Below are 26653 nucleotides of genomic sequence, written 5' to 3'. Positions count from 1 at the left end.
CTCAAATTCAAGAACTACTGTGCTGTGCCAGACCAATTCACGAAATCGGAGGAGACCTAGTGTTTCACAGAGACAAGGTGCTGAACAGGCAGAGTCTTCATAAAGAGTGCACACACTGGATAGCCTCTAGCTTGGACCCTGGGAACAGCCTGGGGAAAAGATTCCTACTTATAAATACATGTTGAGAATGAGACTTAAAAGATAATACACAGGCATAGCTGATGCCCTAAAAAAAGATGGAAACATTTAGTTGCCCCTTTTGGAGAGTTTTAAAGCTGGAAAGAGACTGATAAGTAGCCCAGTTGCAAGACTCAGAAAGGTGAACTGATTTGTCCCAAATCCCGCAACTAGTTGGTTAGCAGCAGGGCCAGAAGCAGAATACAAGTTACCCAAATCTAGTTTGTGCATATTCTATTATGCCTCCAATTCTTTCGCTCTACTTCCCATCAACCATTAGCTATAGCACTGTGTTTTCCTCTTTCAAGTCACAACACGCAATCTGAGACGATTTTTAACTTTGAAATTCTAAAAAAGGATTCCAATGTTTTTTTTCAACCTTTCTACTTCCTTGGCTCTGGGCCAAGGAAGTCAGCCACCTGTTCTTAATTCATTTTTATCAGCTAGAGAATAACTGAGAGATGCCAGCAGTAACCTCGCCCAGAAATAGGGCATAGGGGCCCCTGTTAAGGATGTCGAAGTCAACAGGGAAATTGTGGGGACAGCTGGCAGGCAGAGATGTAATCAAGAATGCAGATACAATGAGTGCCTGCTGTCATCTGGAACTGTTTCCTTCCTAGGTTTCCCAGCTCATCATAACACAGTTTGTTGGAAGGAGATAGCATGACTTGCTCCCCATAATAGGTGGCGTGAGGTAGGGCACCATGAGTGGGTAGGGCTCGCCAGGGCAAGAAGTAAGGGCACATCAAACCAACGACTATGTTGGAACCCAGGTACGGGATTAAGGAGAGACTTGAAAAGGGTCCCAAATATGGTCAAATTAAGAAGACATGCAGAGTCAAAAATAGGTATTCAGGGGAAAAGGATAATAAGAAAGGAGGTGAGCATCAAATCACCAAAAACATCAGTCGGCATTTGTGGCTTTTTTTTTTTTTAATTAAGCAGGAGCTGGTCCCGTAAGTGGGTTTCCTCGTTTAATGGGTTAGGGTCAGAAGTTGGACAAATACTGGTTAGCTAGATTTACCGAAGTTCCCATCTTTCATCAAGTCTGCTTATCTACAAAGACAATACTTGAAATTTGTCCTCCCGTGGCTGCACCTGGCCAAGTAACTGTGAAGATGCAACTAAAGTGCTGTACACAGAAAAGGCTATGGGATGTAGGGGCTCTTCAAATGCAAGGGAATGATATTACCATGTCATCATTTCAATGGCTCCTCTGTGGCATTTTGGATCAGAGAGACAGGTGGTGCATTTGTGGGCTCTCGGGCCCACAAGGGGACAGAACTCGGGAACGATAAGAGGGGAAGTCCCAGTAAACAGTACAGCAAAGTTTTCTTATCTGGCTGGGATTTATACTCCCATCACCAAAGCCACCAACTGTTAGACTTGTGATCCCCTTTATTGTTTCCCACGGCAACAACAGGAGGGGTGATTTTCACTTGCAAGATGCAACACGCACCCCAGTTAGTGGGTCAGACACTTACAGCAAAATGGATGAATACCTTGTTCTTAGAGACTCTATTATTCTTTAAGACAGATAAAAGAGAAGCAGAGGATCTAGCTTACCTCCAGGACCCTTTGCTAAAACTACCCACTGGGTTATAAACTCTGCCTTATTCATGTCGGTACAAGTGTAAAGCAAGGCAGTCTCCAGGATACATCCAAGCCTGAGATGAGAGAATCAATTACTAAAACCACATGACAAAGGAATTCCTGACATAGGCATTGTTAATTGTCTACCCAGTGGTCATTCCTCCCCCCCTCCTACCACCCCCTCCTCCACCCTCCACCCTACTCACACACATACTTCTTTCTTACTAATCTGATTTGTTCAGGGTAGTGATACAGCTATTTATTCACAACGGTGGTCCTATAGCACATCTCTGACCAATGAAATATAGGCAAAAGACCCTAAGGCAGATTTGGAAGTCCCTAAATAAAAAAGTTAAGCCTTGCTAAAAAGACATTCCGCCACCATTTACCTTTCTGCCTATAATCATGAGGCCTAGGGATCTAGCTGCTGAGCCATCTCTGACCATGAGCTGACAAACATGAGGAAAGAACCTGACCCAAAAAGGATGATGAATGGGAAACAGCCCGAGTCCCCAGGGGCATCACTGGGAAGCTGCAGCGGCCTGCCTCAATGTTTTTTTATCAAGTGAGAAAAGTGAACCCCTTGTTTAAACTTCTCTCAGTTGGCCTTCCTTTTCTTTTCAACTAACATATTCCTGCTTGACAAAAGAAACTTTCTAAGGGATGTTGGGACTTATGAGCCGTATCAGTTCATGTGAGGCATTTACCAGGAAGACAGTGAAGGCAAGTAAAAATGATAAGGAAATTGTGGAGAGATGACCCAGAGGGCCTGATGTTTACCAATACATCATCATTCTGACATAAGTAGAAAAAGCTAATGGCATTTTAAAGGCAGCAAATTGTGGACATGACTCTTGCAGGGCTGCTCAATCTATTACCCTATGAATATTTACTGAGCCCGGTTCTGCACCCAGTGTCCTCTCCCTCCTTCTTTTATCAATAATCATTCGTTGGAACTCCAAGATTCTTCATCAGTAAAAAGCAGGATCTCATCTCCAAGGATCCTGATGTGCATCAGCAATATGTGGAGAGAGAAATGCCATACACTGATTTACTGAGAACTCTGCTATTCTCTCACTTAGCAATGGAGGTAGTAATAGGTACACACATTTATTTCACTTTTTACTGAAGCTTCTACTGATTGGCATCCTATGTGGACAAGAAACCGTGAAAGCCATGCAAAAATGAGCTGAGTTTCTAGCCCTCATAAAATAACCTATGGAATGCTAACCATATTCATGTGATGTTGCATGATAATTATACTGAAGTGGTAACTGATATACATGAATGCTGGCAATTACTTGTGTACAAACAAGCCACTTTTTCAGGCATTCTCCTCATTTTATTGGTTTCCTAATCTCTAGAATTAGCAGCAAAGCCTGTGGAATTATTATTTTAAGCATCATATATGCACACCCACATATGCACTCAAGAAAATATAGACCGCATACCTGAACCCTCTCCTTGCACAGGAGAGTACCTCTTGTTTATGGCTGGACCCCCATGGCCCTGCCATTCACTGACTTCTGGGGATGAGGTTGTCTCTCCTCTGCCTATACTCAGAATCCTATCAACTAGTCTCATCCTCTATTCTTACTTTAAAGTTACTGAAACAAAGGGACACTTGGGTGGCTCAGTGGGTTAAGCGTCCTACTTCAGCTCAGGTCATGATCTCACAGCTTGTGAGTTCAAGCCCTGCATCAGGCTCTGTGCCGACAGCTCAGAGCCTGGAGCCTGCTTCGGATACTGTGTCTCCCTCTCTCTCTGCCCCTCCCCCACCCCTCATGCTCTGTCTCTCAAAATGAATAAACAATTAAAAAAAAATTTTTTTAAGTTACTGAAACACCAAAGCAATATGTCCCAAATGCTAAAGAGCCTACAAAAGCAAGATTCCCAGGGCGCTGGACTATAGAAATGAAGCATCACCTCCATAATATGATGTGCCCAGCATTCTTCTGAGTGTTTTACATATCGTCATTTAATCTTCACAAAACAACCCCATGAGGCAGATACTGTTATCATCATTTTGTAGGGGAGGGATGGAGGCACTGAGAAGTAACTAGCAACACAGCTGCTAAGTGGCAGAGGCGTGGTTTGAACCTAGACAGTTTGGCTCCGGAATCTGGGTTCCTAAATTCTATGCTCTACAGTCTCCATCCTGGAGCATTGTAGGAACCTGCCATTTATTCTCTGTACCCCCCATCTCAGCCCCCATTGCCACTTCTCACCCTGCTTTGCCCTCTGAGTCATGGCAGGCTGAACCCCACCTGCAGCACCCAGGCTCCCTTTCCCTGTGGCTTTCAGTTGGACTTGGCCAATGTAAAGGGCTGGCAGGAGACAAGAGGGTGGGAAGACGATATTTATTCCCCACTGCAATCCTTCCCCGCTCCCTCCTTACCTCACAACAGCTCTAGCTGTGGCTACTGCTCCTGTTAGGTGGTCACTCTCCCATCCTTCCCATTCTCCTTGGACTCTGGACACCATCCCTGCTTCCCTCTCTCAGCCTAGTAAAGTTGACGGCTCCCCTCTGATGCCAATCTCTGGGTGTTTTCCTATCCTTTGTTGTTGGCTATAACTCTGTTCATACTTTGTAAGTAGTTCCTTCATTTAACCCTCTTCACCTAAAACTTTCAAGTATGTCATCTCTTTTCTTCCAGGATCTTGACCTATACAAAGGTTCATATGACAAAGGCTCCCTCTCTAGTCCGGGGTGGTGGCCTCACAGAAAGGACACACCACTGTGACTATAAGCTCCATTTCCTTAGTAGCATCTCAGTTCTTTCAAATAGTCTAATGGGCTGGAGACAAAGAGAGACCCTTTAATAAAAGTAATAAAAGGATTGGGGGGGCGCCTGGGTGGATCAATCAGTTAAGTGTTTGACTTTGGCTCAGGTCGTGATCTCATGGTTCATGGGTTTGAGCCCCATGTCAGGCTCTGTGCTGACAGCTTGGAGCCTGGAGCCTGCTTCAGATTCTGTGTCTCCTTCTCTTTCTGCCTGTCCCTCACTCACACTCTGTCTCTCTCTCTCTCTCTCAAGAATGAATAAACATTTAAAAAAAATTTTAAGTAATAAAAGGATCAATATGCCAGGAAGATATAACGATTATAAATGTATATACATCCAATAATAAAAATTCAAAGTATATGAAACAACAATTGATAGAACTAAAGGGAGACAGACATATCCACCATTCTAGCTGGATATCTTAACACAACTCTCTCAAAAGCAATAGAATAACTAGATAGAAAAGTCAGTCAAAATGTAGAAAATCTGAACCACTGCACCCACCTTCACACCACTGCCCACAAAATCTATAGCAGGAGATACATCTTCCACTGGTATTTAGAGATAAAATAACTTTAAATGCCAGCACACTTGTGTTACTGTCTATCAGTAAAAATGCCAATGAACTATAAAATCCCTCAACTAGGAAGATGTGATAAGTAGAGGCTCTTGTGACAGAAGGTAACTAGACCTATTCAAGCAATCATTTCATAATGTATTAAAAATATTGAATCACCCTGTCATATACCTGAAACCAACATAATATTATATGCCAATTATAATTCAATAATATCTAAACAAACAAATAAATAAAGGCTCTTGAAACTTGGAAAGGCATATGAAGAAACACATAAAGGAGAGGCTGAAGACTCAAAGACAGAATCTGGCTTATAACTCAATCCATTTACATAAAGTTCTAAATTTCATCAATAGTGTTATAATGTTACAAGTTGGGAGGGAGGCAAACCATAAGAGACTCTTAAAAACTTAGAAGAAACTGAGGGTTGATGGGGGATGGGAGGGAGGGGAAAGTGGATGATGAGCATCAAGGAGGGCACCTGTTGGAATGAGCACTGGGTGTTGTATGGAAACCAATTTGACAATAAATTTCATATTAAAAAAATAGTGTTACAAGTCAAGATAGTGTCTACTCTTCAGAAATAATGGCTGAAAGATGGCATAAAGTGGACTCCAAGGACCCTGGTTGTATTTAGTCAGTTGATCTTGGTGCTGATTACACTACTGGGCTCAGTTTGTAAAAACTCCTTATGCTATATCCTCGTGATTTGTGTACTTTTTGGAATATACATTATTCTTCAACAAAACATCTTAAAAAGGCAAACTCTGTGAACTTCATGATTTAATTTCAGTTCTTGGTTTATCTTCATGAATGTTAATTGGAATAGAGAAATAATACATGCAAAGATATTTCATATCCCATTGTCCTTGGCATGTGTGCATTTAAGGAAAATATTATCCATTAATTCAGTACCACAAATCACAAGGTGACTTGCAAAATAAATAAGTAGGCATTACATTTAACAAAATAGAATTTTCATAAGTTCGGGTCTCCCTATTAATTCCTGCCTGGGATTACCAGCTCCAGTCCCTCATTCTTCCTTGTATCCAAATACCATACTAGGTGCCTTTGAAAAAAGAAATTTCCTCCTGCCTCTATTGATGAGGTACCTTTCCCTAACCCTTCCCTTTGGGCTCGATCATGTGACTTTCTTTAGCCAATTACAAATGGACAGGAGTGCCAGTTCCAAGTATAGGCCTTTAGAGTCCTCATGTATTTCTATTTATGCTTTTGTGCCTCTGCCATTGCCTTGAGAAGAATTTTCTCCAGGCAATTTCTATTCCTTTATCCTGAATCTCAGAATGAAATACATGGAGCATATCTGAGCCAACTAGACCCTCAGCTTGAAGCAGAGACACCCCAACAAACCAGCAGACATATGAGCTAAACAACTGTTTTGTAAACAACTGAGATTTTTATGTTTGCTTGTTACACAGCAACAGCTAACCACTACACTAGCCAATGCATGCTTTATACAGGTTACATAATTCTGCCTGATTCCTTTAAACCATAAGACCTACTCATACACAATATAGCCTGTACCAGATTTGTTGTTGTTGTTGTTGTTATAGGCTTCTGATATTCATACCTAGTTCACAGTTTTGGAGTAGCTAAGGGCAACACCCAGGTCAAAACTAGAAAAGAGACCTGGATGTCAGGTAAGAGATGCAAAGGAAATTTATAAGTAGACCACAGAGTCCCTGAGTGTCCTAGCTTCTGGTTTAGTGGTCTGTTTACAAATTTCTGCCTTCTGCAGTCCTAAGTAAAGACTTCTTCTGTCCAGCAAAGTCTTTATGCCAGATTCCTCAAAACAGGTCTCATCTTCCTCTTCTGCACTGTTGAGCCATGCTCTTACTGTGGATACTCTGGCCTGGCAAATGGGTTGCAGGCAAATTAAGCAGAAGAGGCCCCTCACTACTGGCAAAGTAGGCCACTTTTTCACATGATGCCTAATGAGAGGGTTAGCACTTTCCTCTCCCCAAGTTGCTATTTACTCTCCTCCCTCAAAACTATGCGCTCTGGTCCCATGGCATTAGAACCCAGCTTAGGTCAGCATCTCAGAGGCTGTGAGTCACTCAGTCTCTCACCAGTCCATTTCTCCAGTCATTTTTCTCAGGCTGCTGTGAGAAAAAGTGAGTCCTGCCTTGGCAAGCCCTTGAAATATCTTCGTTTTAAAACTTTAAAAGATGCTCCTGAAAGCTTGAGCAATGGTGGCAAAAAAGGATGCATCAATAGTCTTTGAAAGAAATGCTGTTTCCCTGATATTCAGCAGCTCTTGGGAAGGTTTAATTTGCATACTCAACACTGTCACAGAGTGGGCTTTGTAAATCCAGAGTCTAGCATCTGTCAAAATATGAATGTACTTTACAGTACCTGATGGGAATCTCAGAAGAATGCCCAATTTGGAATCAGACACAGGTACACTTGGCTTTCAACTCACACAGCAGGCTATTTTTTCTGTGGATAAGTGAATCAGAAAGGAAATAAAATTTACTAAAAACCTGTAATGTGCCTGGCAAAGTACGTAAGATTTTCACGCAGTATCTCATTTAATCCTTATAACAGCCCTGCAAAGTCATCTTTTTCCTTTTATACATAAGGAAATGGAGGCTCAAAGAGATAAAATTACTTGCTCAAGGTCATGTGGCTAACAAAAACGAGGTTCACTGTGTTCGTGGAACCCAAAAGATGAATGTGACTACAGAAGAACTTAGATGTACGAGAACTACCAATGACAGGCACTTTTCAAAAGCCCACAACTGCATCATCAGGATGGTAAAGGCAGGTCACGAATCTGTCCCGAGAATCCAAGCTGGACCTTTCAGTTTCCATTAACCCTAGGTGCCATCATCAGGAAATGTATTGGATGGACTTTCTTCAGGTAGAAACAGAGAGCTTTCTGATGACCCTCAGGTCACTCAGTAATCACCCAAAGCTAGTACTGTTGTTACTCCCACAGACAGATGGTATTGTCAGAATACTGTGAAGGGAAACAGGATATACTTGTCTCCGTGACAGAAGAAGGATGGAAACTGGGGCGTCTCACCAAGGCACGTGTAAATACCAAGAACAACTTTGTGATGCTCATGTCCATTCTGCCTGTCTACATTTTGAAACCTAGACAAAGGTTGGAGCTATGGAGCTCCTTATGATTTTTAAACAAGTTTAGATTCCAATGGAACTAATATCTGAAATTTCAGTATTAATTATTGCTTAATCTCTGGGTGATGACTTTCAACTATGTTGTCTTATTCACCTTCCTTGACAATCCTATGAGTGAAGAATCAATATTGCCTGAGAAAACTGAGATTCAGAGAAATTAAATATCGTGTGCAATGGCATACAGATAAGAATGGTAAAGCTGCCTTTGAACTCAGCTCTCTCGAAGAGTAGTTCAGAATTCCTAGCTCGAGACTGTGGTGGTCTAGCTTTTTTAAAAGAGGAAGTATTTTGAGCAAGTATTTTGAACAAGTGCAGTATCATTGGAAGAAAGAAACTACCTCCAAAGGTGAGAATTGGAATGATACCTAGATTTTACATGAGAACAGAATTCACATCTGACTTTTCATTTTTTTCAGTTTGTTTATTTTGAGAGAGACAGAGACAGTGTGAGTGGGGGAGAAGGGCAGAGAAAGGGGGAAACCAAGAATCCCAAGCAGGCTCTGCACTGTCGGCACAGAGCCCGATGCGGGGCTCAAACTCATGAAACCGTGAGATCGTGACCTGAGCCAAAACCAAGAGTTGGACACTTAACCAAATGAGCCACCCGGGCGCCCCTCACATCTGGCTTTTCTGAATAAATATTCTTACATAAATGCTTTTTAAAAGAAAAACAAAGCAGGATATATACACCTGTTTCTACCAGCATCACTGACTTTATAGACATCCAGTGTAAGTTTATAAGGTCCTTCCTTTATGGAGCAATACCACTTCATTGATTAGTCAAATAGCCCAAAAGATACATAAATCCAGGAAAAAATACTCTAGGTTTTAGGAAGATTTTTGTTTTAATTCCTTTTAGGGAATTAGGTCAATGATTACCAGATGAATTCCTTAGGAGATTCCCAGGAGTTCTCAGACGTCTGTCATCAATGTTCTGTCCTCAAACATTTAAAAAGGCTAACGGGAATGTTATGCTGGCTAGGATATGGTCATATAGACTAACAGACCAGGCCAGTTTAGCTAGCATTCTATCAACTCATTGGTTAGAAGGGCCAGTAGGAAGCCACAGTCAGCAGATGGAAAAACAGGTAGAGATATAGGCATGCTAAAATAGGATAACTAATTAATCGTTACTTACTAATTATACATTTTCCAATGAAATACAAAAGGTTTGATGGAAAAGATAAAAACACCAATGAAAACAAATATGGAGCAAAAAAAATTTATGAATAGACAAATCACAGAAAGAGAAACCCAAAAAGCTAACATGACTAATAATTGTTGAAATGCAAGACAAAATAAGATCCCACTTTTTGCTCATCACATTAGTAAGAAAGTCAGATGATACTAAGTATTGGTATCAGAGGTATTTTATATTATTTTCCAAAGGACTTTTATTCTTTACCCAGTAGTAGCTCCTAACACTTTGCAATCAATCTTAGCCCCCTGTAAAAAAAATTTCAAGTGCAGAAAAAGGAAGCTTCATGTAGGGCTACTGGAATTCTGAGTCCATTCAGCCATTTTATAAATAAATCTGGTTATAGATAATGAAGATAAATGTTGTGTCCTTGAAATCTCAGCACTTCCCTCCTTTGGGGGAGATGTATTCCCTAAAGAAACCTTTGCCCAGGTCCAAAAGTAGTCAAGGATGTTCACCAGAATTCTGTTTGTGGAAGAAGGAGTTTGGAGGCAGCCTGGTTTATTCATTAGGGAAATGGAGACATAAGATGTAGACTCAAACTGGGGAATACTCTGCTGGAATTAGAAGCAATGAACCAGATGTTCAACATGGCGAAATAACATGATTAAACCTCAAAAAGTTAGCGTTGAATGAAAAACCAAATAAATCAGAATAAATGCTGTAGTGCAAAACCCTATGTGTCAACTTTAAAAATACACACATACACACTATATTTTCTACAAATCCACACATAGTCAAGGATATGTATCTGATATACTATAGAGGGTGCCTAGAGAGGTACATGCCCATGGATAAAGAATGGGGGCGGGAGGCAGGCAGCTAGGTGGCTCAGTCGGTTGAGTATCTGACTTTGGCTCAGGTCATGATCTCACAAGTTCATGCGTTCGAGCCCCACATTGGCTTCGGTGCTGACAGCTCAGAGCCTGGAGCCTGCTTCAGATTCTGGGTCTCCCTCTCTCTCTGACCCTCCCCTGTTCACGCTTTGTCTCTCTCTCAAAAATGAATAAACGTTTTTTAAAAAAGAGTGGGAATGAGGCTAAGGCATTAAAGAGAAAAAAAATAAATAAAACAAGAGAGGGACCTATGTCAATAGTGTGCCATAAACTGAAGATGCCAATCTTAACTCTATGCACCTGAGGTCCAAATAAAGTATAAAATGAATACTAGAAAAGCAGCCAGATTAATAGTGATGGTCAGTCCCTTTCAGTCAAGATTTCACCACTGTCAATTGGTGAAAACCTGAGAATCATTGGAAGCATTGATATTGTGTTGTTCAGTCCCAGTTTCTCCTCCATGACTCTGCTAAAGAGCTCCAAGACCCACAAAGTGTCCAAGGAGAACCTAGTCCCATCCTTAGCTCCCAAGAGAAAATATCACCAGTACAAATAATTATTACAAATACTTATTACAAATACTTATTACAAATAATTATTACAAATAATTATTACAAATAATTATTACAAATAATTATTACAAATAATTATTACAAATAATTATTATGTCTGAACTTGCACCCCAATTTAGTATAAAATAAATTGCTCTGCCATAGACTGAAAGGAAAAAGAGAAAAACTGGCATGTCCTGTGGAGGAAAACCCAGCCTCTCTTGTCAGTCACCAATGCTGACCCATCACAGTTGAAACCTGTTTAGCAGTGGCTCTGTTGTGACCTCATAGTTATCCCTAGAGTAGGTTAAGAAATTCCAGGAAATACCAAGTCAGAAAGAGACACAGTTCCTTGGAAAGATAATTGGGAGTAATTAACTTCCTTAATCAACATTCAGACTGCAGGCTCCCTCTTGCTCCAATAAACAGGCAAATAAGCAAGCAAATAAAGAAGTCAGAAGCAGTTACATTTGCTGCCAGGGAGGAAAAAGTGACCTATATTTTCTAGAGCCAAGACAAAACAACAATGTGAGAAATTTTGTGGGGGTGTGCAAACAGTTGTTTAGATATGAATCAACTGAAGAGTCCATCACATAAAGTATAAAGAGTACAAGAGATTAAGAAATGCCTTACGACAAAAACATCAAAGGTTAAATAATTACTAGCATCCAAGTTCATATTTAAAATAAAACTCCAGGTATTCATTTAGTTTAACACATACAGTCCTATGGTGGTCCAAAGGAATCAAATTGCTATGGATAGCACAAATACCACATAAGAAAGTCATTTTTCAGACAAAATATAATACATTTTTAAATATTTTTAAAAAGTAAGAACTAGAGTGACACAAAATTGAATCAAATGAAAATCCAGGGCCAATGCTTAAAGCTATTACTAAATTTCAAACATTTCTAGAAAAATTTTAAGATTTTTAGGCTGGGGAAGTGAGTAATTTTTAAATAATCTAGAAGTTTAGGGAATCCTATGCTATATATGCGCCTTTTTAAAGTACTTTATTTAAAAAATATAACTGGAAACCTTCTTTCCAAACAAAACCCATCCCCAAATCCCACACACCACCTCATCTTTGTCCCATTTAATCACATTAAAAACACAGAGGTATTTTATATTCTTTTCTGATTGACTTTTATCCTTTAGACAGTAATGGTTCCTAATGCTTTGAAATCAATCTTCTCTAGCCCCCTACAAAAATATTTCAAGTAATATTTACCATTTTATCTTTTCAATCCTGTAGGTGAACTAGAATAGAAATGGAATCCATGTGAATTCTTTACCACTCAAAAGAAGGGAAAAAAAATTCCTGTACCTTCAGGTAGCTCAGAATCTAATGGGGAAGACATCGAGGTGGAAGGACAATATCACACAGAGAGATAAAAAATATGGTAGCAATAATTACAGGATTTTATGGGAGGATATAAACCATACTTGGGAAGGGTGGAAGGAAGGTCAGAGATAGATGCCTGGAGGACATGGTGGCTAAGCCTAAACCAGACGTAGGCACAGAAGAACAATATACACTGAGTGTCATCATCTCAATTTTCTATAGTCAAATGTTTCAGTAATCTAAGGTGTTTAAGATCAACATGGAACAGGGGTGCCCAGGTGGCTCAGTCGGTTAGGCATGGGACTTCAGCTCAAGGCGTGATCTCACGGTTCGTGGGTTCGAGCCCCACATCGGGCTCTGTGCTGACAGCTCAGAGCCTGAAGCCTGCTTCACATTCTGTGTTGTGCCTCCCTCTCTCTCTCTGCCCCTTCTCAGCTCACACTCTGTCTCTCTCTCCCTCAAAAATAAACGTTAAAAAAAAAGAACATGGAACATAAGTGGAACTTATAACTTATAGCTGCAGTTATTATATATATATCATATATATATATAATAACTGCAGCTATTATATGTATACTTAATAATACCAGGAGGACTCTATGTAGTTTATTTCATAGTCAATCAAATAATGTCATATGGGCCATCACTGATTTTTAGAATCACATTTCTGGAAATTTCACCCTCTTTGGTTTGCTCTAAGAAGCCATAATTGGTCTCTGCACCCTCGTCAACATCCTCTTCCCTCCTCCAGAATCTAGAAAAGATAGACTAGGCAATCAACGGAAATTATAGTATTTTCTTTACCCACATTTTCAGACAGAGCTTTTATTGCATAAAAAGAAGTACATTTGGATAGAGATACTTAAAAACTGTGCTGTGATGGTAGTTGCACAACTTTATAAATTTACTAAAACCACTGCATTAACTGTTACAAAGGGTGAATTTTTAAGGTGTGTAAATTATAATTCAATGAAAGACAGTTAAATGTTGAACTTTAAAAATATTTCTTTCAATGCATTTTTCATGCATAGAAATTATTTCTTTTGCAAGGGCATCAGCCTTGCCTCTGCATCCACCCAACCAGCTCGATGACTCAGCAATCAGCCACCTCTCTGAAACCCAGTTTGCTGATGCAAAAGATGGGCTTGAATATTATTTACACATCTAACTCGTAGGTCAGGTCAGGGGATAAATGAGAAAGTGCCAAGTGGGGTCTCAAAAATTAATAGAAGCTTGGTAAATGTCCATTTTCTTCCTTCCTTCCTTCTCTTCCCTGAAGTATAACATTTGGCAACCAATTTGCATATTGCCATCATGCCCCTTCTACCAAGGGATTTGTGTCTCTGTTTAAGAAGCTATTAGTTTTGGGGCGCCTGGGTGGCTCAATCAGTTAAGCATCTGACTTTGGCGCAGGCCATGATCTCACAGTTGGTGAGTTCGAGCCCCATGTCAGACTCTGTGCTGACAACTCAGAGCCTGGAGTCTGCTTTGGATTCTGTGTCTCTCTCTAGCCCTCCCCCACTGGTACTCTCGCTCTCTTGCTCTCTCTCTCAAAAATAAATAAACATTAAAAAAATTTTTTTAAAGAAGCTATTAGTTTTCTACAGCAGTTACTTATTCCCCACAGTCTTGGCAGAATGTATCTTTTCACCTCTCTGCTTGATAACCTGCCCAGCCAGTGGCTCCCAGCTCCCCAAGAAACACCAGTTCCTCCCAGCTTTCCCCTCTTGCCAGTGGCCTTCTGAAAGTGATACTATTTTGGTTTGCACCTTTCATTTAAGATACAAAAGCTTGTTCTAAGCAACAGCAGGCTTTCAAAAGTACTTCAGGATTCTTAATAGTAGAGGTCAGAAAAGAGAGAGAATTGCCCCCCAAAAAAGAATCAGCTAGCATGCTTCTCCCCTGGTGGCACTTTGCGTTCCCTAGCTCCCTGGGGCTGTGTAGTTAACACCTCTCCCAGAGGACAAGGGGGAATTGAGATGTCTTGAATGAGAAGCAGCTGAGAAGGGGAAGCCTTAACCCTGACACCAACTGCAGTTTAGACCTGCCATGCCACGTGCTTTTCTCTTGTCCCATGACTCATCTGGGGCAAACGCTAACAGTACCTGTCACTCTCCTCATCTCAACAGCCTCAGGCGCTAGATGAGATCATCCTGCAGCCTTCAGCCCCACAAGTGGCTCAAAGCAATCCTCCGGAAGGGATTGAATTAAAGCAAGTCAACTGCATTAAGGATGAATCTTTGGTTCCTTCTCTCGCTCTCTTGCTCTCTCTCTTGTTTTTTTTTTTTAATAATTTAGCATCAAACTGGCTTACAAACAACACCCAGTGTTCATTCCAACAAGTGCCCTCCTCAATGCCCATCACCCACTTTCCCCTCTCCCCTACCCACCCCCAACCCTCAGTTTGTTCTCTGGTTTCTCCTCTCTTACCCTCTAGGTCTGCAGCCCCCTTGCCCTCTGAGTCTGCTAAATTCCTTCCAAAGACTTTTGGAAAACCTGGAAGGTGAAAGAGAAAGAATGGCACGCTTTTCAGAAAAACTGATGTTTCACACCACTTCTTCCTTTTCACCAGCCCTCTGGCCAAAACCTGTAATTCCACAAGAAGATCTTCATTTCTTTAGCCTAAGGCTTTTGTTCTTAAAATATAACCATCCAAATTTAATAATACGTTAATAGTCTTTAAAATGTTTATATCCTGGGGCACCTGGGTGGCTCAGTCAGTTAAGCATCTGAGTCTTGATTTCAGCTCAGGTCATGATCTCACGCTGACAGCACGGAGCTTGCTTCGGATTCTCTCTCTCCCTCTCTCTCTGCCCCTCCCCCACAAGTGCCTTTCTCTCTCCCTCTCTCTCTCTCTCTCTCTCTCTCTCTCTCTCTCTCTCTCTTTCTCCCTCTCTCTCTCTCAAAAATAAGTAGGATATAAATATATATGTTATAAATAACATATAGGATATGTTTATATCCTTCAATTTATCAACCCCAGGATAGGAGCTTAGTCTGAAGAAACAGAGACATGCAACTCTTCTGTACCAGGATGTTTATCGCAGGATTACTTACTATATTAAAAAGTAGAACCAGGGGCGCCTGGGTGGCTCAGTCGGTTAAGCGTCCGACTTCAGCTCAGGTCACGATCTCGCCGTCCACGAGTTCGAGCCCCACGTCGGGCTCTGGGCTGATGGCTCAGAGCCTGGAGCCTGCTTCCAATTCTGTGTTTCCCTCTCTCTCTGCCCCTCCCCCGTTCATGCTCTGTCTCTCTCTGTCTCAAAAATAAATAAACGTTAAAAATAAATTTTTAAAAAAAGTAGAACCAATGTAAATTCCCCAAAATAAAAGTATGAAATAAATTTGGCATGGCATTTTAAATATTAAACACTCCTGTTTGTACCTCATACACCAATACTTGTATGTTATTAAAAAGAACAGGACAAAAGTGGTATAACGAGTCTGATCAAAATAATGCACACGCACAAACACACATACACACGCCCCACATGAGATTATGGTAGAGAAAATTCTGGTAGAAATGTTCAAAAATATTGATAGCATTTTTCTTCAGGCAGTGGGACTGAGTGACTTTTTTAAGTCTACTGTTCTATTTGATTCTCATTTAATTAGCATACATTATGTTTCTAATGAAAATAAAAGACTTCAAAAAATAAACTGATGAAAATTCCACAATCTTCTAGAAACGAAGGGATTTGTTATCTTGTTCTTGCAGAGGGTCACTGGGAATGTCCAAGGCATGTCAGTTTCCAATCTGTTAGTTTCCTTCCTCTGATAGGGTAGACTCAGAGCACTGAGTATTGAGTACTGAGGGGCAACAGGGGATGTGTGGTGTTGGTAGCCTGGGAGTGGGACTGGAGACAAACTCTTGATTCACCACCACCACCCGGACTCATTGCTCCTTCTCTGAAACCTGTAAACCCTGACAGCGTACTGAGAAAACTCCACACATGTAGGCAGGCAGCGTAGTATAGTGAGAACACAGGATTAGGGTGCCAAGATCTTCCAAAAAGAAAAAAGCAGCCTCCGACAGCTGTCACATGTTAGCTGCCTGGCACTCATAGGTAGACCTTAGTATTCTCTAGCTAACACTTTCATTTCAGAACATTAACATCAGATAAGATCACTCTTGTCAAAGACAAAAAAGATCTCAGAAGAACAGCATGCAAAACACAAAAATATCTTTCTTAGAGGCTAAAATGGGTGGCTGCTGCTTCTTTATCAATTACAGCTTTATCTCAGCTCACTCTTCAGAGCTCCTAAATAAAAGTTAACTAAGACACCCAATTGTAGAATTATCCTATTTCCTAGTAACGCTCAATCCAGAGTAAAGCCATGCACCCAAATCTCCAAGCTCAATCTCATAATAAGCTTCTCCTACAGAAATGCCCTGTGGTTCCCATGGTGTGTGTCTTTCCTTATTGAAACGGATACCAATGAACCCAACTTGCTCAACCACAGGTGTGTGGCTAGTGGTCTTTGGCCACCAAACATGAACATCTTATTTCCTCTCTTTGTTCTTAGTGGGTGTGCTCTTGGGCAGGTCAATTGTCTTTACCAAGTTTCTTTTTCCTTATTCTTAAAATGGTTACAATAAATTCTATCCCTCTTACCTCTCAAAAATTTTTGCATTTTGGTGCCACTAACAGCTACTGATAAAACAAGAATGCTGAGTCTTGGCTGAAAGCAAATTTAGAAGCGATGAACATGTGAGGTAGTCTGGAAAGAGCTAAACATCCTGGCTGTTCCACTTGCTTACTCCATGATGTTGGGCTAATCAATTAACCTCTCTGAATGTTATGTATACGAAAATGACAATAATAATATTACAGCCATCTCATGGGCTTCTCTCATCGAGAAGCCTAGATGAGAGAATTATATAATTCATATAGTTCAATACCCGGGACATAGTTAACACAATAAATATGGCTATAAAGAGCGAGAGGCTCGGTCTTAAGTTTATTCATCTTGGTTTTCCAGTGCCTGACACTTGGTAGACATCAAAAGAATTGTTTCTAAGTCGGTATATGTGAATGAATTAGATTTGGAATTATTTTATTCACTGAACGAAAAATGTTGAGTATTTTCTACAAGACATGCCATGTGTTATAATCTGTGGGTGCAGTGAAAAACCAGTTACCATCTCTTTCAATCTAGTGAGGGAGATAAACATTAAACAAACACACCAAGAACTGCATTTACAAGTTGTGATAGATGGTAGAGCAGTGCCCCACCCTTGGCACTGCTCTCATGTAGAAACGTAATTCCTGGTTCGGGGAGCCACCCTGCACATTGTACGATGTTTGCCAGCATCCCTGGCCTCTACCCCACTACATGCCAGTAGCAACCCCTCCCTTCAAGTTGTGACAACCAAAACTGTCTCTACATGTTGCCAAATGTTCTCTAGGACGAGGGGTAAAATTCCCCCTCCCCATTCCACATTCAGAACCACTGATATAAAGGGAAAAAAGAACAGGATTTCTTGAGAGAGCTGAGTGAGGGGACCAAATTTAGGTTACGACCTGAGAATCTGTGGACACCTGGGTGGCTCAGTGGGTTGAACGAGCAACTTCAGCTCAGGTCCTGATCTCATGGTTCGTGGGTTCGAGCCCCTTGTCGGGCTCTGTGCTGACAGCTCAGAGCCTGGAGCCTGCCTTGGATTCTCTGTCTCCCTCTTTCTCTCTCCCCTCCCCCAATTGCACTCTGTCTCTCTCACTCTCAAAAATAAATAAACATTAAAAAATCTTTAAGAAAAAGAAAAAAAAGGATAGTCTGTGTGAGGAGAGAACCCTGAAGCTGACACCCCCCAGGTGAGCAGAATATAGCTTGGCAATAGAGAAGGAGGACTATTCAGGCAGGGGTCAGAGCCCCTGTGACAGCTTAAGCTTGGAGCTCTGGAGGAGTTAGAAGTCCAGTGTGGCTAGGCTCCAATGGGAGATGAGATGGGAGAAGAAAGGCCATTCATATGATCTGTAAAACAGGAGGATGATTAGCATACCCGGGTACCTGCTGTGGCTCCACCCTGTCACCATATGCAAATATTCTCATCTTCATTTGGAGTCTGTGTTTCACCATCTCTACAGTGAGGAGTCATGGAAGGTGAAACTAAAAGGGGTGAGACCAAGACTGCAAACTGTCCATCCAAATCCAAATTCTCTCCTCCCTGAGCAAACAGCCAAACTACAGTGTTCCAGTGTCCATTCAGGCTGCCATCACAAAATAAGATAAACTAGGTGGCTTATAAACAACAGAGATTTATTTCTCACAGTTCTAAAGGCTGGAAAAGTCCAAGATCAAGGTGCCAGATTTGGTGTCTGGTGAGAACCCTATTCCTGGTTCAAAATCTGGGCCTTCTTGCTGTGTCCTCACAGGGTAGAAGGGGCAAGGGAGCTCCCTGGGGCCTCTTTCATAAGGGCACTAATTCCACTCATGAGGGCTCTAACTAATCACCTCTGAAAGGCTCTGCCTCCTAATACATCACCTAGGGGATTAGGATTTCAATATATGAATTGGGGGTGGGGGGCCACAAACATTCAGATCATAGCCACCAGCTTCCCTAGCATTAGATATGCCCATACAGTTGAGTTCTGGCCAATGGAATGTGAGCAGAAGTGATGTGTACAACTTCCAAGTCCAACCTATGAGACAGTACCATGCACAATCTTCCTTGTTCTTAACTCTCCCCTGGCTACATGTCAATGTCAAGGATAACTATGAAAAGAACATATTGAAGATGGCAGCTCCTCTGTTAGTCTAGGTCCTTCACTGATTGCATAAACTGCACGGAGCAGACTCTCATTCATCCACCAGATTCCTGATTAGCCACATCGGATTGTTATCCATGACAGAAGTAAACTTCTACTGGGTAAAGCCCTGCAATTTGGAGGTTTGTTACTAAAATTTGCATTATCCTGGGGCATCTGGGTGGCTCAGTCGGTTAAACGTCTGACTTCAGCTCAGGTCATGATCTCACGGTTTGTGGGTTCGAGCCCCACGTCGGGCTCTGTGCTGACAGCTCAGAGCCTGGAACCGGCTTCAGGTTCTCCCTCGCTCTCTGCCTCTCCCCCACTCACGCTCTGTCTCCCTCTGTCTCTCAAAAATAAACATTAAAAATTTTTTTTGAATAAAATAAAATAAAATTTGCATTACCCTAACAAATATAAGCAACATGTCAGGAAATAGCTCTCTCTGGATATAGGACACACATTTCCCTTGGCTAACCACTTGGTGCAGAAAAGTAAAACATCCTCCAGCCTTATTAAGCAGCTGTGGAACATTCGGGGAACAGCAAAATCCCAGACAACTCAGAGCCATGAAAGGGATAGTTTTAGCCTTAAACTTTGGATATGAAAAATATACTAAAAATGAGCAGGAAAGTTCTCACTTCTTTTCCAAATTGCATGTGGAGAACTTCTGTTGCAAACATTTTAACACTGTAACCAGTCAAAGGAGAAAATCCCTGAATAATAAAACGTTTTGAAACCAAACACAGTATAGCTAATAAACTCCAAAATCTTCTGGAAAACTACCACTACTACCACTAATGACCTGAAAATTAATTAATTACAAATCAACTAAAGAGCATAAAATATAATTTGAAAAGGTGCATCAAATCACCTGTATTTCTACCCTAAAGGTCTTTTATGTCATGCATATCCCCTTTTCTCCTACCAAACTTTTCCATCTAAGCCTATGAAACCAAATGTCAATAGCTAGCGATGACTTCCACTTTTCAGCAATTACACACTTCACAATCAACCAAGCAACACGAACACACTTCTGTATATTTTTCAAATGTATGACTCCAAATCTATGTATCATATAAGGAGCGAAAAGTAAAGAGGCTGCTCTAGGGCAGAATTGTAGGAACATAAGCCAGAACAGACGTGCTTCAGCTACAAGTAATAGCAAAGTCAACTTTTAATGAATCAAAGATACAGAGGAGGAGACTTTTATTACTTAATAAGAAATCAGGTATAGTGATAATAGATGTATTTAACATTGCAACACAGTATATATGTATGATGTGTATATGCCTATATATACACACATGCATGTGGTTATCTGTATAAATACCGAAATCAAATTTTAATGAAACAAAGTATACTACATATAACATATTTTGATATTTCTTATTCTGTTTTATGTTGTTTCATTTTTAAAAGCTATCAGTGACAAACAACCCAATTACAAAATGGGCAAAATATCTGAACAGACAGTTAACAACAGAAGATATACAAATGGCCAATAAGCACATGAAAAGACACTCATAAAAAGATACTCATCAGGGAAATGTGAATAAAATCCACAATAAGATACCACTAACACACACTAAAATGGCTAAAATTTAAAAGACTGACAGTGCTAAATGTTGCCGAGAAGGTGCAACGATTGGGAGTCATCATCACGTTGCTAATGAAGATGTGAAATGGTACAGATACTTTGGAAAACAGTTTTGCAGGTTTTTATTAAGTTAAATACACACTTACTATAAGACTGAGCAATTCATAGCATATACCCAAGAGAAACAAAAACACATTTTCCTACAAAGACTTGCACATGAATATTCACAGCAGCTTTCTTCACAATCCTTCAAAAGTGGAAACAACCATCATCAGTCCCCAACAAATGAATGGGGAGTAAACAAATGTGATATATCCCAACAAAGGAAAATCACTCAGCAACAAAAAGGAATAGTTGATACGCACAGTATCAATGAACCTCACAGATTATACTGAGTGAAAGAAATTAGATATAAATAGTACTTTTTGTATAATTCCATTTATATAAAATAGCATATAAGAGACATTTGTTCTTAATGACATATATATATATATATATATATGACATGAAATTTGTTCTTAATGACATGTATGTGTGTATATATATATATATATGTGTGTGTGTGTATACACACACACACACACACACACACACACATATGGTGGGGAACATGGACTACAAACAGGCACAAGGAAATTTGGTAATGGGAATATTCTATATCATGATTATAATGGTGGTTATGGTGGTTACACCTAAACTGTAGGTAATGACTTGCTATTTGAAAAACACAACTTTATCACTCAAATTATTTAGACTCAGATAATATCAAAGGCTTTCTGGAATCAAAATGATTGGTATAAGAATCCAGGAGGCTGTCATGTTACTCATGATTGGATTAAATACAATGTGACTACTGAATGGGATACCAAATGCCCTCAATTAGCATAGGCCTACACAAGTCTGTTTTCATCCTTATTTATACTATGACTGGTAAGTACTTCAATAAAAATCACTTTAATTTTGCAGAGAAATTTCACTTGCATTTTATCTGACCTGAGCAATAGTCCAGCAAGGCACATATTTTTATTCTCCTTTTACAGCTGAGGATCTGAGGTTTACAGTCACAGAGCTAGCAAATACAAGATGGACTAAAGTCCACTCACATCCAAGTCTACTCTTTCCCCATTACATCACAGATGGCTTGAAGAGCACTGAGTCATGGGCTCTTGACTTTTGGTTTTAATTTCCTTGTTATTAGGCCACCCAAGTACCAGAAGACATATTTGGTACATCTTATTTGCTTTCAAAAAATAGAGTTTAGTTCTATTGCTATCATTCCAACCCACAGATCTATACTTTACGTGTTCTATAAGATCAAATGTAAGTCACCTAAAAATGCAGCTTTAAAAAAAGATGTCCTTTACCTAAACATTTCCATTTTTCTTCTTCCAAAGAGTAGAATGCTCTTTCCTCAATAGATTTGGCTAGTTAATCAAAAAGAAGAAATCAACCAAATGGGTGAATCTATGACCCCCTTGTCAAGGGAAGTCAAATAATCTAATGCCAAGAAGGCTATTTTTATTTTCATCTGATGATCTACAGGATTTTTTAAAGGTCAGCCCCATGGAAGTGAAAAGCAAAACTGTTTAAGAAGCCCTCACACAAATCACTCTCCTCTTAACAGCCTCAAGCCTGACCCTGTGTTATCAATAACCAGTTACTTTGGGTAGTTAGAGCACAATTACATAATGAGAACAAAGGACTAGTTCTATCCCTGGGGAGGTCATTGAAGTAGCTTTGACATGCTCTGGAGCAGCTGAACCACCACTGACACCAGCAGTCACAATGGAGTCCAGAAAGTGTGGGTGGATCTTCCTTAACTCATGCTGCTACTAGAAACACATGTCAGTAGCATCCTTCAGGGAGCTAACGGGAGGCAGGCCATTTGATTGTCCACTTATCCTTAGAGCATGACTATGAAGACCCAGTCCCTGGAGATAAGAAGGATGGGACCTGTGTAGTCTGCATAACACAACCACTCTAAGCTACAGCAAAGGACACCTGGCATAAGTCATTCATTAACTCTTCAATTCTAGGCAAATAATTTCATTTCTCTGAGCTTTGGCTTCTTCATCCAGAAATGAGAACTGTCATTTCCTACCTCACCAAGTTTTTGTGAAACTTAAATGAGCCAAAAGTGAAAAAGCTGTGGGAATTGTGAAAAGCAGTATGAGCATTCACAGTCACCCTATTCTTTACCAGAAACTACTTTTTGTTAGAGGATATTATTTTTTACTCCACATCTTTGTTGATTCATTTAATAAAGGTTTGTTGAATGCCTGTGACATGTCAGACAATGGACTGTGTGTTGGAAATACAGAAGAAATATAATGAAATACTGATCCTCAAAGACTAGTCTGTGGAATGAAATGGGGAGTATGGGGTTAAGAAGGGCAATAGGAAAGGGAAGTTAAGTGGAGTAGATGCTATGCTGTGACACTGACATCCCCCTTTCGTGTCAGAGGACTTACTCCGCCTGCTGTGGGAGGTAGCGTTCATCCCTCTGAGGGAATGCCCAGATGAAGAGAATCACCTTGCCCAAGGTCATGCCTGCTTCCTGAGGAGTTCATACCCAGTTACTGATCAACTTAGTATACAAAGGCACAGTCCCCTTGCTCCAAACTGGAGCACTTCCGAAGGGTCATTCCTCTTTAGAACACCCATAGTGTTGGCTGACATTGACATTGCAGCTTACCTTCTTCCTCTGACCAATCCTACTTCCTTCTCTTCCTTTCCACAAGTATTGATTCCAGAGAGCTCCTTAATAAACCTCCTGCACAGTGATGATATCCTTTTCAGAGTCTACTTTCATGGTGATTAATTACATATGTCAATTTCGCTAGGCTATGGTACCCAGTTTTTGGTCAAACACTAGCCTAGATATTGCTGTGAGGGTATTTTTTGGTTGTGTTTACCATTTAAATCAGCAGACTTTGAGTAACACAGATTGACTCTATACTGTGGAAGGGCCTCATCTAATCAGTTGAAGGCTTTAAGACCAAAGTCTCCAGAGGAAGGAATTCTGTCTCAAGACTGCCTTCTGGCTCAGGTTACAACATCAACTTTTCCTTGGGTCCCCAAAAATTATAGATAGATAGATAGATAGATAGATAGATAGATAGATAGACAGACATTGGTTCTGTTTCTCTGCAGAACTCTAATACAACTTCCCAGAACTCAACAACAATATCAGGCATTTATGATACAGTGATTAATAACCTGAGTTAGCACTAGGGCTGGCTTCATGCAATCTGTGCAGTCACACAGGGCCCCAAACTCAGAAGAACTGGGTTATATGCTCTACTGTCACCATCTTAAAGTCTTGGTAATTTTATCTTCAACCTTGTATTTTGTGAGTGAAGTATTATGGGACAATGGAGCATGTGTGTGAGCAGAAGGAGATACATGTAATATGCATGTTCACTGTTCCTTACCACCCCATTCCTAGATAGCATTTGTGATGCTCTGTGACCTACTAATTCCAGTAGACTCACAATGCCTGGGATCTCAGTGGGACTCAAAGAGGGTACAAGATAAGATTGTTACTTGTACAACTGAGTGAGTAGAGGAAGGGGGGTGGCTGACAACTCAAAGACGCCACACTTAAAATTCTGAACAAAATTTGAATCAAACATAGAAAGAAGGCAATAGCTTTCTAACGAACATGTATGGCCAAGAAACACTATTATATTCTTCTTTTGCTCATGTTACTCCCCTGTTATTAGCCAATCATTTACATTGAAAATGATGATACAGAAGGAAGGAGAATATCCAGCAGACCATAGATCCTTTGCCTTTCAGTCCTTACTTATTCATCAGTGAGGTGAAGGTTGGAGTGTTGGTAGAATGTGTGTTTATCAGAAAGTAAAACTCAATGTGTTGAGTGAGTTTTGTGCATATTTTCTATAGTCTGATAAGAACAAAATACATCTCCATGTACAATCTCTGATTAATTAATTCTGTGATTTTGGTGATCCTACATGTGAGGTAGATGTTCTTATATATAACTGGCTTTGAACAATATAGACATGAGTGGCAAAATTCATGTCAATTCACCATTTTAAATATTAATTTTCTTTACTTAGAATTATATTAAATAGCACATAAACAACAAATAGCAAAAAATAAGAGAGAGTATGGAAAAAAAGAAAATGATTTATATTACAGTAACTTTTTTGTTTGTTTATCTTGAAAGATTGGGGGTGGGCAGAGAGAGAGAGAGAGAGAGAGAGAGAGAGAATCCCAAGCAGGCTCCCCACTAGCAGCATGGAGCCCGACGTGGGGCTGGAACTCATGAACTGTGAGACCACGACCTGAGCCGAAACCAAGAGTCTGGTGCTCAACTGACTGAACCACCCAGGAACCTCTATTATAGTACCTTTAGTGGCACTTTTTCTCCTGCTTTTTGAACAAATGGCCCCACATTTTATTTTCCACTTTTCCACTAGGCTCTGAAAATTCTGTAACCCACCCCCTCCAATTAGCAACATGTTTTATGGATACACAGGGTTGGGTTTGAGGAAAGCTCAAAAGCTGAGTCCTAGGAGGGTGTCAGAAATAGCTGGGAAAGTGAGTTGAGGGAAATGGAGAAGGAGGCTCCAGGCAAAGGGAACAGGATGTACTAAGTTTTACAGTCTAGAGACAGCATAGCTCTCACAGAAAATTAGATAACATTTGGTTTACCTGGATCGTGAGTTGGAATAGTAGGGTTGGGGGATTTGGCAAGAGATGACTCTGAACAATACAAGACAGGTCAGATCATAAAAGTGATATACCCACTTTGATCAGAAAGACGTGTACTCATTGTGCTTGAAGCAGGGAAAGATATTCCCACCCAAGGTGATAAGCCCAGCACAGGCTATGTAAGCTCTTTATCTCCTGGTGAAGCCCGAGGCCCAATCTTATGTAACTGAGTGGGAGCCCAAGATTGCTGGCATGAGGCTGCCTTTCCCAAAACTACTTATCCTTCAATGTTCAGGTCAGATGCCATCTCCTCCTTGACTCTTCCAGAATCATTCTAAAAAGCCTAAAGGCATTCACTGGAGAATGGTCCATAAAAGAAACAATTGGTAAATTAGACTTCACTAAAATTAAACATGTTCACTCTTCAAAAGCCACCGTTAAGAGAATGAAAAGACAAGCCACAGACTGGAAGAAATATTTGCAACGTACACATCTATAAAGAACTTGAATCCAAATATATTTTTAAAACTTTAAAAATAAATAGCAAGGAAAAAAACAAACTTTTAAAAAATGGCAAAAGATTTGACTTCACAATTCACCAAGGAAGATATATGGATGTCAAATAAGTATATGAGAAGATGCTCAGCATAATTATACTTTCCATTATAAAACTGAAAATAAAATCTCAATTAGATATCACTACTTATCAATTCGAATGGCAAAAACTTGAAAAACTGAACATACCAAATGTTGACAAGGATATGGAGGAAACAGAACTCTCACATACTGCTGGTGGGAGTGTACAATGCTACAACTATCCTGGAAGACAGTTTGGCAGTTTCTTAACAAGTTAAACATACAAGTAACATATAATTCATTCTACCCCAGGATTTACCTAAGAGAAAGAAAAGTATACACCCCACAAAGACATGTACACAATGTTCAGAGCAGCTTTATTTGTAACAGCCCAAAGCTGGAAACAATACACCTGTTCATCAGCAAGTTACCAGATAAATAAATTTTATTATATCCATACAATGGAATACTACTCCTCAATAAAAAAGGGATGAACCATTGATACACACAACAACATGAATGACTCTCAAAATAATTATTCTGAGTGAAAGAAATCAGACATTAAAAAGACCACATGGAACAAAAACAGACACCCAGATCAATGGAACAGAATAGAGAACCCAGAAATGGACCCAGAAACGTATGGCCAACTTATCTTTGACAAAGCAGGAAAGAATATCCAATGGAATAAAGACAGTCTCTTCAGCAAGTGGGGCTGGGGAAACTGGACAGCAACATGCAGAACAATGAACCTGGACCACTTCCTTACACCATACACAAAAATAAACTCAAAATTGATGAAAGAACTAAATGTGAGACA

The 26653-nt window shown here is 40.3% G+C and overlaps 1 protein-coding gene across 1 annotated transcript in view; it reads right to left on the bottom strand.

The window, feature by feature from the left end:
• CPNE4 (copine 4) overlaps nucleotides 1–26653 on the bottom strand; it is a 603237-nt gene that overhangs the window by 559037 nt on the left and 17547 nt on the right. The window lies entirely within an intron of this gene.

Source organism: Felis catus, chromosome C2 (assembly GCF_018350175.1).
Source record: "Felis catus isolate Fca126 chromosome C2, F.catus_Fca126_mat1.0, whole genome shotgun sequence".
Taxonomy (NCBI): Eukaryota; Metazoa; Chordata; class Mammalia; order Carnivora; family Felidae; genus Felis; species Felis catus.
This window is presented reverse-complemented; position numbering and strand designations above follow the sequence as displayed.